Source organism: Terrapene carolina, unplaced genomic scaffold (assembly GCF_002925995.2).
Source record: "Terrapene carolina triunguis isolate 2854851 unplaced genomic scaffold, T_m_triunguis-2.0 Scaffold130, whole genome shotgun sequence".
In the NCBI taxonomy this organism is placed as follows: Eukaryota; Metazoa; Chordata; order Testudines; family Emydidae; genus Terrapene; species Terrapene triunguis.
The window spans coordinates 16,941,025-16,954,457 of record NW_020664481.1 but is presented as its reverse complement, the minus strand read 5'-3'; positions in this window follow the sequence as shown (position 1 = coordinate 16,954,457).

Here is a 13,433-nt window from a genome sequence, read left to right as displayed (position 1 = left end):
ACCCCCACCCCCTGACCACCACCCCGAACTGCCCTCTATCCAACCCTCCCCACTCCCTGCCCCCTTACCACCCTGCTGGGAGCACCGGTGGCTGGTGGTCAGGCCGGGCTCTGCAGCTGTGCTGCCCCAGGAGCTCACAGCCCCGCCGCCCAGAGCTTGCGCCAGCGGTGGAGCGAGTGAGTGAGCTGAGGCTGTGGGGGAGGGGGAATAGTAGGGGAGGGGCCGGGGGCTAGCCTCCCAGGCCAGGAGCTCAGGGGCCAGGCAGGACGGTCCCGCGGGCAGTAGTTTGCTCACCTCTGAAGTAGAGTATAAATATGGAGCACCCCGATAGATCATGAATATGAAAAATAAAGTTCCTGATAGTTTTCTTCAATCTGGAAAGTAATTTCAGTACACACAAGAAAAATAGCAGATTTGGGCCCTACAGCTGTAAAGAATTTGGTTACACTTTAACACACATGCGTACCCTTCAGTCCAAGAAAAAAAACCCAACTCACACAAACCCAACAACGTCAGCAGCTCTGGAGGGCAAAACAAGGTTAGGGTTCACATGAAAGATCTGGATATTGTTCAGAAGCAAGTCTTACTTCTATTTACCTGTCTTGCTACTCAGTTAATCTATTCAAGATTTTATAGCAGGCCCATGACTGTAGTGTCTTGCAGGTGCCCAGGGTGAGCTTGTGGTGGAGGCAGTTATAAACTGGAAAAGTCTCAGCTGGAGTAGTTGAGACACTTCTTACAGAAGTACCTTTCACAGCAGAACTGTGCTTTAAATTAATTTTCCATTTTCTGCTAGAAGAGTCCACTGTAGATTCAGTTAAAAAGCACTTAAGTGAGTTAGGAGCTTAAGTCCAGTTTTTGAAAGTGACTCAGACTGGTATTTTCAAAGATGCCCAAAGAAATTAGGTGCTAACTCTCGTTGGAATTCAATCAAAGCTGAGCATCTAACTTCCTTAGGTGCCTTTGAAAATCCCAGTTTTGGGATTTAGGAGCCTAAGGGTATGTCTACACTGCAATAATACCTGCGGCTGACCCATGTCAGATGACTTGGGCTCACGGGGCTCAGGCTTCAGGGCTATAAAATTGCAGTGTAGATGTACAGGCTTGGCCTGAAGCCCAAGCTCTGGGACCCCGTGACTGGGGATGTTTGGGCTCCAGCCTGAGCCCAAACATCTATTCTGCAATTTTATAGCCCTGCAGCCCGAGCCCTGCAAGCCTGAATCAGTTGACATGGGCCAGCTGCGGGTGTTATTGCAGTGTAGACATACCCTAAGTCACAGAGATTTTTTTCAGTGAGACTTAGGCACCGAAGGGCCAGATTTTTAAAGGTATTTTGGTGCCTAAAGGTACCTATTGGAATTTTCAAAAACACCTAGGCTCATAACATCATTAATTTCAATAGGTACCTAGGCACTTTTGAAAATCCAACTAGGGACCTATTTCCATCTTTACGTGCCTAAATACCTTTAAACATTTGGCCCTAAGTGCTGAAGTCACTTCTGAAAATGAGATTTAGACTCCTAAATCACTTGGGCACACTTTAAAATCTTATCCCAAATCTCTATTAAGAACACAAGAACGGCCATACTGGGTCAGACCAAAGATCCATCTAGCCCAGTATCCTGTTTTCCGACAGTGGCCAATGCCAGGTGCCCCAGAGGGAATGAACAGAACAGGTAATCATCAAGTGATCCAACCCCTGTCGCTTATTCCCACTAACGACTAGGATTTTTTTTCCCTGATAAACAATTATGAGTCAGCAACAATAGACCTGGTGACCCTTGGATGGGCCAGTAACAAACTTGGTAAGGGATTACGAGGGGAGGAGGAAATGGTCTATGAAAATTTGTCTGACTCATCTCTTTCCTAAACACTGTGGGGCTTTCTGATCTACTCTGTGGGGCCCTAGTCACCCAAATAAAGTTAGTGGTATAAGTGTTTGCAGGTCCAGGTCCTGATTTAGCACAGTGTTTCTCTGTACTGAAGTACTATGATTTATTTGCACTGTGTAAGTGCACACAGCACTTCACAAAACATAAGGGAAAGTCCCTACCCCAAAAAGCTAACAATGTAACTTGAGGAAATACAATATACAGACACCAGTTCCAGAACCAGCCAGTGGGGAGACTTTGGTGATGAAGTGAATTAACATTATTAATATTTTATTTATTATTTATATTGGGGGTAGAGCCGACAGGCCTCCGACAGAAGAATTTATGGGAGAAGTGAATTTTGAGGCGAGGATAAGTGCACTGGATCTGATTCCGAGCCCACTGAAGCAACGGAGAGACCCTGAGGTTGGACTTTTCAATGGAGATTAAAGGAATTAGGTGCTCAAATCCCATTGAAATTCAATGGGGGTTGGGTACCTAACTCCCTTAGGCTCCTTTAAAAATCCCAGACCCTAATGACTAGAATTGTTTTAGGATTTGACTCTTAGTGCATGGGAAGTGTGAAGCTGATCTGTGCATAGTGGATGCCCTCAAAGAAAAGGTGGAGCCAAGAGTGAGAGAGAAGCAACAACACACACAGTCAATATCACATTGTCAAATATTTGTTAAAGGTGAGGTGGAAGGCTTTCCAAAATCTAATATGTTTAATATCCCGACCCACTATCCAGCATGTCATCTCTCAAGTCACAGATACATTCATTTAAAAACAAATAATTGGAGATCAGGACTAGTCCTCTATTCACTTGGACTTTACATCCATTCTTCTGCATTCTTTGTAATAGAACCAGGTGGAGATGGTCAAGGTTAATAAGAGAATTAATTTTAGACAAGATCCCAGACATGTAGATAGTTTCCTTGTAATTGGCTATGGTAATAAAGACTCGTTTGATATGCTCCTTGCCTTGATCTTCACATCTATTAATTATTCTGGAACAGTTCTAACTGATAACTCATTGGCGGTTTCTGCTGCTGTTCTGAAATGATACGGTTGGCAGGATGGGCCCAGACATGCATAGTTAATTGGGTTTTCTCAGAAGGAAATTACACAGTATAATAATGTGCCCAGGGTACCATAGGAAGTGTAATTTCTCATTGCCTTGGTAAATAGGGTTGGGAGGATGCAAGTTTAGGATTGCAAATTGCTTTAGAATTTATTCCAAAATTGCAGATGTTTAAAAAAAATAACCCCACAGAGGCTGCTTCACATCCTCCTCCCTGCCCTCCCTCCTGGCCAAAACCATTGTTTTCTCCATGGCTTTGATGGAATCACATTGTTTGTTTTTTTCTAATTAACTCAACTGCTTTTTCTGTCTGGTCACACACTTAGAATGTAGCCTTCTTGCTGGGTGGTTCTTTATAGGTTTGACAGAGTCGGATCAGTGGATCATGTTGACTTTAGATTTCTATCTTCCTCCCTCCCTCTTTCCATGTGCACACACTGGGACTAATCCATTGCTGTTATAACTCAATTGAAATCAGTGGAATTACAACAGGGATAATGTTTCGTCTCACTCTTGTTTCCAGCAGAGCTGCTTAAAATTTTTATAAATTTAAATTTTTGATGAAAAAATTTCATTGATATTTTAAATAAGAAAAAAGGGATTTTTCGTCACAATTTCCTGCCCTGTTTATTGACCAGCTCCAATGGGATAGTCATTATGATAGCCTTTAAGTGCCACCACAATAATACTAATACTACCTGTCTATCTGCCCAGACTGCATCTCTTTTGCTTACATCTTCTTTGACTTTATGGTTGTCCCAGAGTTGGATTCCCATGTGGTGCTTTTTGGTTCTTATAGCGATGCAGAGCTGGGCCAATGAAGAGGAAAGCCTAAGTCAATTTATCCTGCTTGCTCTTTCCTCAGAATTACTGTACTCTTCCTCTCTTCACTCAGCATCCTTTGCCAGGCTGTCCCACTATCTACAACTCCAGTCTTTTTCACTAAAATCTTCAGGTGGCAACCACTGTGACAGGTCTCGGGTTACCCAGGACAGTAAATCACCCCCTGCCTCCAGGTGTTAGGGAGCTATCACCATCAGCCTGTGAGCTACTCAAGCACTCTCCTGTGGACTATGCCAGCCCTGACTGAGCCTTGCAGGTTAATAATAGGTGCACACCAGTCCCCGAGTCCCCTGGAAATGTTCCTCTGTCATATACAGCCCCTGACATTGGCTACTCACAGAAATCCCAGGAACCACGTACTCCAATTTAACCTTAAATCACCACTCTGTATAATGCACAGCACTTATAATAATAAAACAAAAAAAAGGTTTATTTAAGAAAGAATAGAGATTGCACTAGAAACAAGACAGAGCCTGATGGATACAAATGGTTACAATACAAAGCAAAATCCTAAAATGCAAACTAATGCCCACGCTTATTAATAGTTGCATTTCCTATGTAATAAAGTAGCCCCCTCCCCCATTCAGTCTTTTGCAGAGCTAGCTGGCTGGCTTCACCGGAACGAGTTTTTCATAAAACATTCTGCTCAACAAGATGTCTCCTCAGTGACTGGATACAGAGTGCCTCTCCCCACTCTGTATTATAATCAAACAGTATGTTCATAGACAGGAACTTTCCACTGTCTGTTACAATGTTCCTTTTTACCCTCCAAGTGGTTTCAATCGTTTGCAGTTGTCTCTGATGGTTTTCCATTGACTGCCCTGTGATGGGGCAATGGTAGACAATAGAAGCTTGTATTACCTCACCAGCTGAGCAGGGAGGTATGGCAATTCCCTCCTGCAAGAATAGGCCATCACTGAGTAGTATTACTCCCTAGTGATGCTTTTAACTTTACTGCCATGAAGGCATAAACTTCAATATAGTTACTTTATGTCTTAAATATTACTCATACACACATCATGCCATAATTATGAACATCGATAAGTTGCAAGCTTTCAGTAATTTTTATTACTGAATTATAGTAATGTTTAGGAAAGTGCCTTTGTAACTGACCCCACTTGGGTCCTCAGAAGGGCTTGAACCTGGGACTAGAGCAGGTCAAAAAATGCTGGGTGAGCAGCTGCAGCTCTAAGTGGACATTTTTCAACTGGTATCTGCTGTCTGCATCCCCCCCCCCGCCCCTGTCTTCCAGCTAGTAAGTATCTGTTATGTTAATTATTTTTTATAGCTGAGGAGGTGGCATGTGCTCCCAGGCGACCTGTCTCACCAATGCCCTGTGACCCCTCTACGCAAGCATCTGCATGCCCTCCCTTGGGCAATATCATCAGACAGGAGGCCTCCTACCAGACACACAGACAGCTCTAGATATCCTCCACCAGAGCCCCTGACACGGGGCATTCTCAGGCATAAGGGAGTGCACAGGGATCCTTCTGGGAGCCAGAAGAGGTGTGGCTATGGCAGTCCTGCCCCCAGCTATTCCATGACTGCTGCAAGGTCCATAGGGACCTTGGGCAGTTGGATGCAAGACAAGCATCGCCCAAGAAAGACCAGGGGATGATTTGGCCCTTGGCAGCACTGCGCTGAGGGAACCTCAGTCGCCTCAGCGTCAGCCTCTGCACAGCACAGAGATGAGCTCAGCCCAGAGATCTAACCCTCCAGCCATCTTGGATTTTCCAGTATCTTGGATTTTCCAGTAGCTCTCCAGCTTAGCAGCTCTCCACTCCATTACACATCAGACCTGAAACCCCTTTGAATGTCTTTCCCCTTCAGTTTCTGTATCTCTTTGTAACTGTGCTGCAGATGACCTAATAAACCTTTGCCATTTCTCTATGTTTAATTGAATCAGGGCTGGGGAAAGTTACTAGATTGACAGCCCAAAAGGTCAGTCATCTATTTATCCAGATAATAGGAACAGCACTGACTTCTATTTATGCAGACAATAGCTCTCCTCCTGCTGAACTGCAGATATGTCCCAAGCATGACCTGCAGGGTGACAGGAGAATTCAGCTTCCACAGCCCATTCAATCATTGGATTCTTTTCTGAGGCTGCAAATGAGGGGGCCAAATAGCATCCGGTTTTGTGATGTGCACATCTAATTAGTCCGTCCTCTTAGTATGCCCCTGTTCATTGGGCATTAAACTCATGTCATTTAACCTCCTGAACTTCTCTTAGATGTTAACAGTTTTAATCACCCTCGATCTGGGATGGCTTTGAGCTGTCGTCTCAGTGCTGGAAGGATGTTTGTCCCTAATCCCCATAATACACACACTTTGTTGTTGTTGTTGTTGTGAAGCAGTTAGGCCTGCTACACACACAACATACCTGACACCCAAGCGAAGCAAGGAAAGGTACTGTTAAGCCACATAAGAGTGCATACCTTCTACTTGCCTTACTGTTACCACAGCCTGCACCCTTAATGGTGCCAGTCTTCAACATCCTCTTGACCAAACTGTCCCTTCCAAACACATGGCACTACCCTTCACTGTGCTATGTCCTCCCTGTTGATGTGAGTTACGTATTGCTGAATGGGGGGACATATCTGATGTGACACCCACATTCACGTGCACCCAGTGGGAGGAAAGAAGGACTATTATCCCTATTTAACAAACAGGCAACTGAGGCAGAGGTGGATTAAGGGACTTGCTCAAGATCACACAAGAAACATACAGCTTGGCCAGCAGTTGAACCCGGCTCTCCTGAGTCCCAGGCCGGTGCCTCATCTACAAGGCCGTCCTTCTAATCCGGTCGGGAATAGTTGCAGTGCAATAAAACACAGCTTTAGATAGGAGCTAATATTGATTGAAATAATAAAGCAAACATAGGATGCTATGATGCCATTTGCCATTTAGTGTAACATCTTGTTAACACCCTCCCCTCCCCACCTCAGGCAGATTGTAAATTGCCATCACTTAGACATGCTGAGAGGCATTTCTCCACTGCCCTCCATGCTGCAAGCTGACGCTGTCTTGTTGGCAGCCAGAGAGGAGTGTGAATGCCAGGTCTTCCTCCCATCTGCTAGTCACACACTTGAGCTGGCAAGCAAGTGTCCGCGGCTGTGATCTGGTGTGAGGCTGCCGTGAAAATTAAGGCGAGGAAAACAGGGTTCTGATCAAATAAGAACAAGGCTCAATCTTAATCTTTGCTTTGAAGCAACTGATACTGGCACAAGCAGACACCTCCCTGCCTTCTGCATGTAACCTCAGCAGGCTCCCGGCCCTTCTGTGAACCAATCTCTGAACAGCCCAACTCCCCACATGTCTAAAATCAAGTGCTTAAATATTTTTGGATGGAAAATAGCTATAAAAATACAAGGCATACATTCCATTTATTGATTATTAAAAAGACTGCAGCCTGGCTCCAGGGCCGGCTCCAGGCACCAGCCCAGCAAGCAGGTGCTTGGGGCGGCCAACGGAGAGGGGTGGCACGTGTGGCTCTTCGGCGGCAATTCGGTGGCGGGTCCCAATCGGACCGAAGGACCAGCCGCCGAATTGCCGCCGAAGACTGAAGCAGCAGTGGTAGAGCAGATCGCGATCGCGGCTTTTTTTTTCTTTTTCTTTTTCTTTTTGCTGCTTGGGGTGGCAAAAACCCTGGAGCCGGCCCTGCCTGGCTCCCTCTAGCCCTTGTGAGGCCCCAGTAGATCTCTTCCTTCTTCCTGTATCCCTCAACAAGCTCCTGACCTGGGATCTTTCCATTCCTATGCCCCACCCTTTCAAACTTCTTTATATTTGAGCACTTGGCATGGCAGCCTGTCGTCTGGTCCCTGCTCCAGAGAGAGCGTTCCCAGGAAGTCCAGGCCAGCAGCCTGTTTCACCCAGCTCTCTGAGCGAGTCTGTGGTGTGCTGGGTGTGCACGTTGGGACAAGAAGAGTAGAGGCCTGCTAAGCATGCGTGTGCTATGTGGGGGGATGTCCGAGAGGAAGGGCTGCAGGAAAGGGGCATTTGAGCCAGGCAACTGTTGACAGGAAATGATTCTATGCCTCATTCACTTTCCTGACACTCAGCATGTTCTTTCAGCAGCCAGGTCTTCGTCTGCTCAGTTACTGCCATGGAGTAGTGAGCAAGGGAAAGCTGTTCAGAAGCTTTCTAAGTTTCCAGAATGAACTTTTTATTGTGTGTTTGGACTCCAGACAAGTCTACGTGCTTGCTCACCTTCCTTCTGACATGGAGTCGTCCTCCTTCCTTCCCCTTCCCCCACCTCTGCCCTCCTTTATCGCTCTCCTTCACCCTTCACGCACCCTCACTCCATTTTCTCAGAGCTCCCCTTTATACAGACACCCCTCTTCCTCCCACACACTAACTCCCTTGCACTCCATTTTTTCTCTCGTGGTATCAGACTTATTGTCAAGGATGCCAGGCTGGGCATGCAGCTCTGACCCATTTCTAACAGACTTTATTGAGGATTAAAATCCATGATTTGAAATGCAGCGTTTAACAAGCACGGGGCTGCTTGAGGCAGGCACACTGGGCCTGGGGGGGGGTCGCCTTTGCTCATTTAAAGTGCCTCTCTCCTCCAAAATGTGACTCTGTAGATACACATCATGGAGGCCCGTTATTTGATGTGATTTTCAGTTTATTCTGCTTATATTAGCTCCTACCCAGAGTTCTGTTTGTTGGGTAGCAAGGACTCCAATTTGAAGATTCTGTTTATATGCAAGATTTTTACCCTAAGTGCCAGCCCTACAATCTGGCCATGGGAGCTGGGAATTAAGCTGCATTCTTTCCTTCTCACCAGAACTAAAGGTTCTGCAGGCAACACTATACTCTGTGCCATCTCAGCGCCTTCAGTAAGGTTAGACAGGTGTAACTGACTGGGAACGAGTAACTAGTTCTGTTGAGGATGGACCAGAAGGATTAGAATCCAGTTCCCTGTTCAGGCTCAGTAGTATTAACAGGAGTTAAAAAGCAGTAAAGCCTTCTTTTAGTCCCTGAAGTCAGCAGATTCGACCATGAATGCCCACAAGGAGCCAGTCCAGGAAGTAAGATGGTGAAGAAGGTGCCATTTTTCCACAGTGGTTTTTCCCTTACAAAAGTGCATAAGAAAAGGGATGCCTAAAGTGTGTGAAAACCTGGCCCAAAGTATATAGAACTCTTATGTTATGGCAATAAAACTTAGTCCACAATCTTTGACTGGCGCTTTGTGTTTGGCTGCCTGTCCCAAACACAAATGTTTATTTGCAAACCCCATGAAATGTTACAAAAGCATTTTACACTCACTAGATTAAACGGCTCAAATTTCAGAACGTAAAACAATTTCTAGCTGGGAATGGGAAGGAATCCACATGTGCAGCCTCAGACACAGTACTGCACACTTCACCAAGGACATTAGAGCTAATTTGCCTTTCTCTGAAGTATCAGATACTGTCCTCTGCCAGAGGAAAGCTATCCGACGAGGTGGACCTGCTCTGATCTGGTCTATGTTCCAAGGGTATTTTACATTTAGAACATTTAGTATAAAAAGCCCATTTTGAAATCCCACTAGTGCTCTAGAGGATGTTCAGTGGGTCTGTTCTCAATGCACAGGGGCTCAGTACTGCTCTTCTTTACACATATGTAGCCCCACTGAGGTTGCAAGCATGTGACTGAGATCAGACGGTGGCCGGATCTCTGTAACAGCTGGAATAATGCAATGGATACATGAGGAAGATTTAAGGGTTTCCACTGATGCTAGGATCTCTGCCAAATTGAGAACAAATATACATGACACTCTTGTGGATTTTACTAAGAACATGGTTGATGGTTTTTTTTTTTTCAGTGCTATCATACAATAAAGACTGATGTCTGGGAGCTATTGAAATCATTATAATTGTCTTATGGAAGAAAGCAAATGTAATTAAAAGAGACAGTAGCAGTCTTATATTCAAAGCATAATGCTTTGCATTTGAAGGTTATTTTGGTGGTTAGCACAGATGGTCCAATCCTAGAAATTTAACCTGATCTAATTTTGGTGTCAAATTGCTGAGGGGAAAAAATGTAGTTCCCCATCTGATGCCATCTGACACATGTGGAGAGCTTAATGGGGGGAAATTAGTCAATGGAAGCAAGAGACAGCATTTTGGGATTGAATGGGTATGCCAGGGAAAGCGGGAAGGAACTCAGCAATACACAGTAAAAACCAGGGCCCACTTCAGTATGGCAATCAGCACCATGGAGAAAGAAATGGGGATGTTGTTATCTGAGGCAAGTCTGTGCATCCATCCTGCTACCTCCCCTAGAGATGGAATGAGATGGGAAAACACAGCATTGAATGACGCAGCCTGCAGATGGCATTTTTGCTGGTCACGAGCTGTTCAGCCACATGTTCTCCAGGACAATAAAATCAGTCATGTCCTTTTCTTTCTTTGCTTAAGTGTTGGATCTTCTCTCTGTGCTGTAAGAAGAGGCGTTCCTTGGGTTGGCCAACAGGTGCCAGGATCGAGCTGTGTATTAGGGAGCTTGTTGAGCAGAAAGAAGGCAACTTTGCAGTGGAAATAGGTGGTGGAAAGGTCTAATCCTCTGCAGCACCCAGAGTGGCGGTTTCACCTGGTGGTGTCGTGCGATGCGGGTGTGGTGAGCAAACTGTAGGGCTCTGTTTATGTGGAGAGGGAGAAATGGGGCCAGGGCTTGATGAATGGTGTTAGCAAAAGTCCACAAACTGGACCCAGGGCTGGAGATCTTTTTTTTTTTTGATTGGACTAGAACTGGAACCCACCTGATGTGGGGTGGTTTCAGGATCCATTTTACAAAGGCTTAGCCCTTTGGTGTGCTGCAGGGATAGCATTCTGAGGGGCTTTCAGAAAGACCTTTGAGAGTCGTGTACATAGAGCATAATTAGCTTCATGTTCCCCAGAGTGCTCGGGAAGGTAAGTATTTGGGGGATAAATAGTTATCTTGGTCGCTAACGAAAGTTGCCATCTTAGGGCAGCACTATAAAAATATATCCCTAAACCTCTGATTTTACTCTAGCCATATTTCCAGATTTTATAGATCAAAAAAGCAGGATGTGATGGGAGGGAAAGAGTTAAGGGCAGCAGGAAAGCTGCCAATTTTTGTTTCATCTCCCGAGATATCAAGGAGGATTTTTGCTGTTACTGACTAATTTCTGAACACACCAGCAGTAGCTACAGGCGACGTTATCTTCATGATTCCCAATGAGCAGGTTTCACTTATTCATTGACTTGAAAATGATGATATACTGTGGTTTGCAGCAGTTTAAGCCTGATGTAACTTAGGATCTTGAAGGAGGCAAAAAAGAACTATGTTACTGGCAGCTATGGAAGAATCTCACTTTGAGCAAGAAACAGAAGCATGTGCAATAATTACTGATTATTTGAGGTAAACCTCAAATTTTGGGCATGGGGACAGATCCTGCACAAGGCTGTGGCGGCAAATTGTTTTAGCAGAATGATTCTCTAGCAATGTGGAGGTTTAGGATGCTTGATCCACTCAGCAGGGGACACCTCACCAAGGTTTATTATTTTTCCTTTCATAATAGTAATAATGCACCTGAAATAACTTTTTAAAAGTTTAATTCTAGCTTAGATCAAGTGCACTCTGGAAACCGTCTGAGCTAAACATCCTGGGTGAAATCCTGGCCCCATTGAAATCAATGGGCGTTTTGCTATAGATTTCAGTGGGGCCAGGATTCCATCCCAGCTCGTCAACAAGTTATATCACTCAACTGAGCTTAGACCCAGACTAGAAGTATGAATCTGAGTCCACTGTCTCATTGGTTGACCTGGAATCTTGAATGTGAACACCCCCATAAGCGGGAGCGAGAAGGGCTGGAATCCAGACCCACACCTGGATTCTGAGGCTTGTGAAAAGTTGGGGAGATTAGAATGAAAGAGGCAGTTGTTCTGATTAATTCTCTGGCTCTTGGTTGGCAACCCAGGGGTATTGCTAAGAGACTGAGGAATGTGTCATAGGAGAGAAAAAGAGAAGCAGATGGTGGATGGGAGTTATAGTGGGAGGAAAACCCAATTAGAAGTCCCAGCCTGGCTTGTGGCATGGATCGCTATCTTGCACCCTGGCTACCTGCCAGGAAAAGAGAAGGACCCGACTTAGTACCTGTGATTGGGTTAAGAACATTCTCCTTTCAGTTAGAGACTGATTCTAAGGCATCGTCTCAAAACTTCCAAGAGATTCTGTTCATTGGGAGACAGAGAGAGAAAGGGAGAGAGACTGAGCAAGAAAAAGGGTAGATTAGAAAGAGAGAGCGAGAAGGTAGATTAGCTGCTTCCATAATACAAGTTTGTTATTTCTATACAGTTTTTTTCCTGGAAGGATGGTTTTGTGGTTAAGGCACTGGACTCGGACCCTGGAGATCTATGTTCTACACCCTCTTCTACCACAGGCTTCTTGGGAAAGTCACTTAGGCCAAAAATTTCCAAAGGGGCCACTCATTTTGGGTGCCTCAGATTTTGGTTGCCCAAACTGAGACACCAGGGGCCCGATTTTAAGAAGCTATGAGCACTAACAACTCTAATTGATGTCAGTGAGATGAACACGCCACGCCTCACTTTTCCCATCCACAAAATGGGGATGGTGACTTTCTTACCTCGCCTGGGTCCCATGAGGCTAAATTCAGAAAAGCCAATTCAATAAATAAATTAAAATTTGTTTTCAGCATAACTGATGAGACCGGGCAGGCTAGGCTGCATTTGGCATTCAAAAGTGTGACATGAAAGCTGCAAGAGATCCCTCTAGCACAAGGATCTGCAGCATGTGCTGGGAGGAGCTTTACAGCCAGAACAAATGAAGGGCTGGGAGTGTTTGCCATTGTGAGTTCTTTCCTTTTCATACGCCTGCTCAAAAGCAAGGAGCCTGATTCGAAGGATGAGCTGAGATTGGCTCATCTTATCCTTGCTGGAAGGATAAATACATTGTCAAGCCTCCTCAATAAGTCACTCCAGGCAGAGTCCCCGGCAGTCCCTTTGTCTTCTATTTAGGGTCAAGTCCTGCCATTCTAACTCAGGGCCGGCCTTGAGGGGATTTCAGTATCGGCTGAGCATGCAGCTCCAGCTGAAGTAGATGGGAATTACAGGAGCCCAGACCCTTTCAGGAGTGGACTGTGGTCTTTATTCAGGCGTGAAGCCCATGGGAGTTCAGCCTGGGCAAAGATCATAAGCTTTGGCCCCTAATATTTGTCTTTCAGAAGTTGTTGACAGTCTGGTGGGATAATACCTCCTGGATGTGGGTTGGGCAGGGTTTCCCTGGGATTTGGCCCAATTCTGTGACGTGCTCAGCATCTTCATTTCCACTGGGAATTGAGGGTGCTCAGTTCCTTGCAAGACTGGGCCTGTTATTGGCACTGACTGCTCCCGAGGCAGGGTGAAAAATTTTCAACTTGAGTTGGCCTGAAACGGAGTCAACAAAGGGGCATCTTCTTCACTGCCAGGGATGAATGCTCTAGAACTTGCTGTCTCCCAAGGATCAGATTAATTCTTTTGCTCAGCTACAGACACGTGGCCTTCATTTAAGAGAGTGAGGAGCAGTGTTTGTTCCCTGAATGTCACAAGCCACGCTGTCTAAGGAATGAACTTTAGCAGCCATCCAAGCTTAAATCAATCTCACCTGTCCAAGCGCTATCACTGCGGCT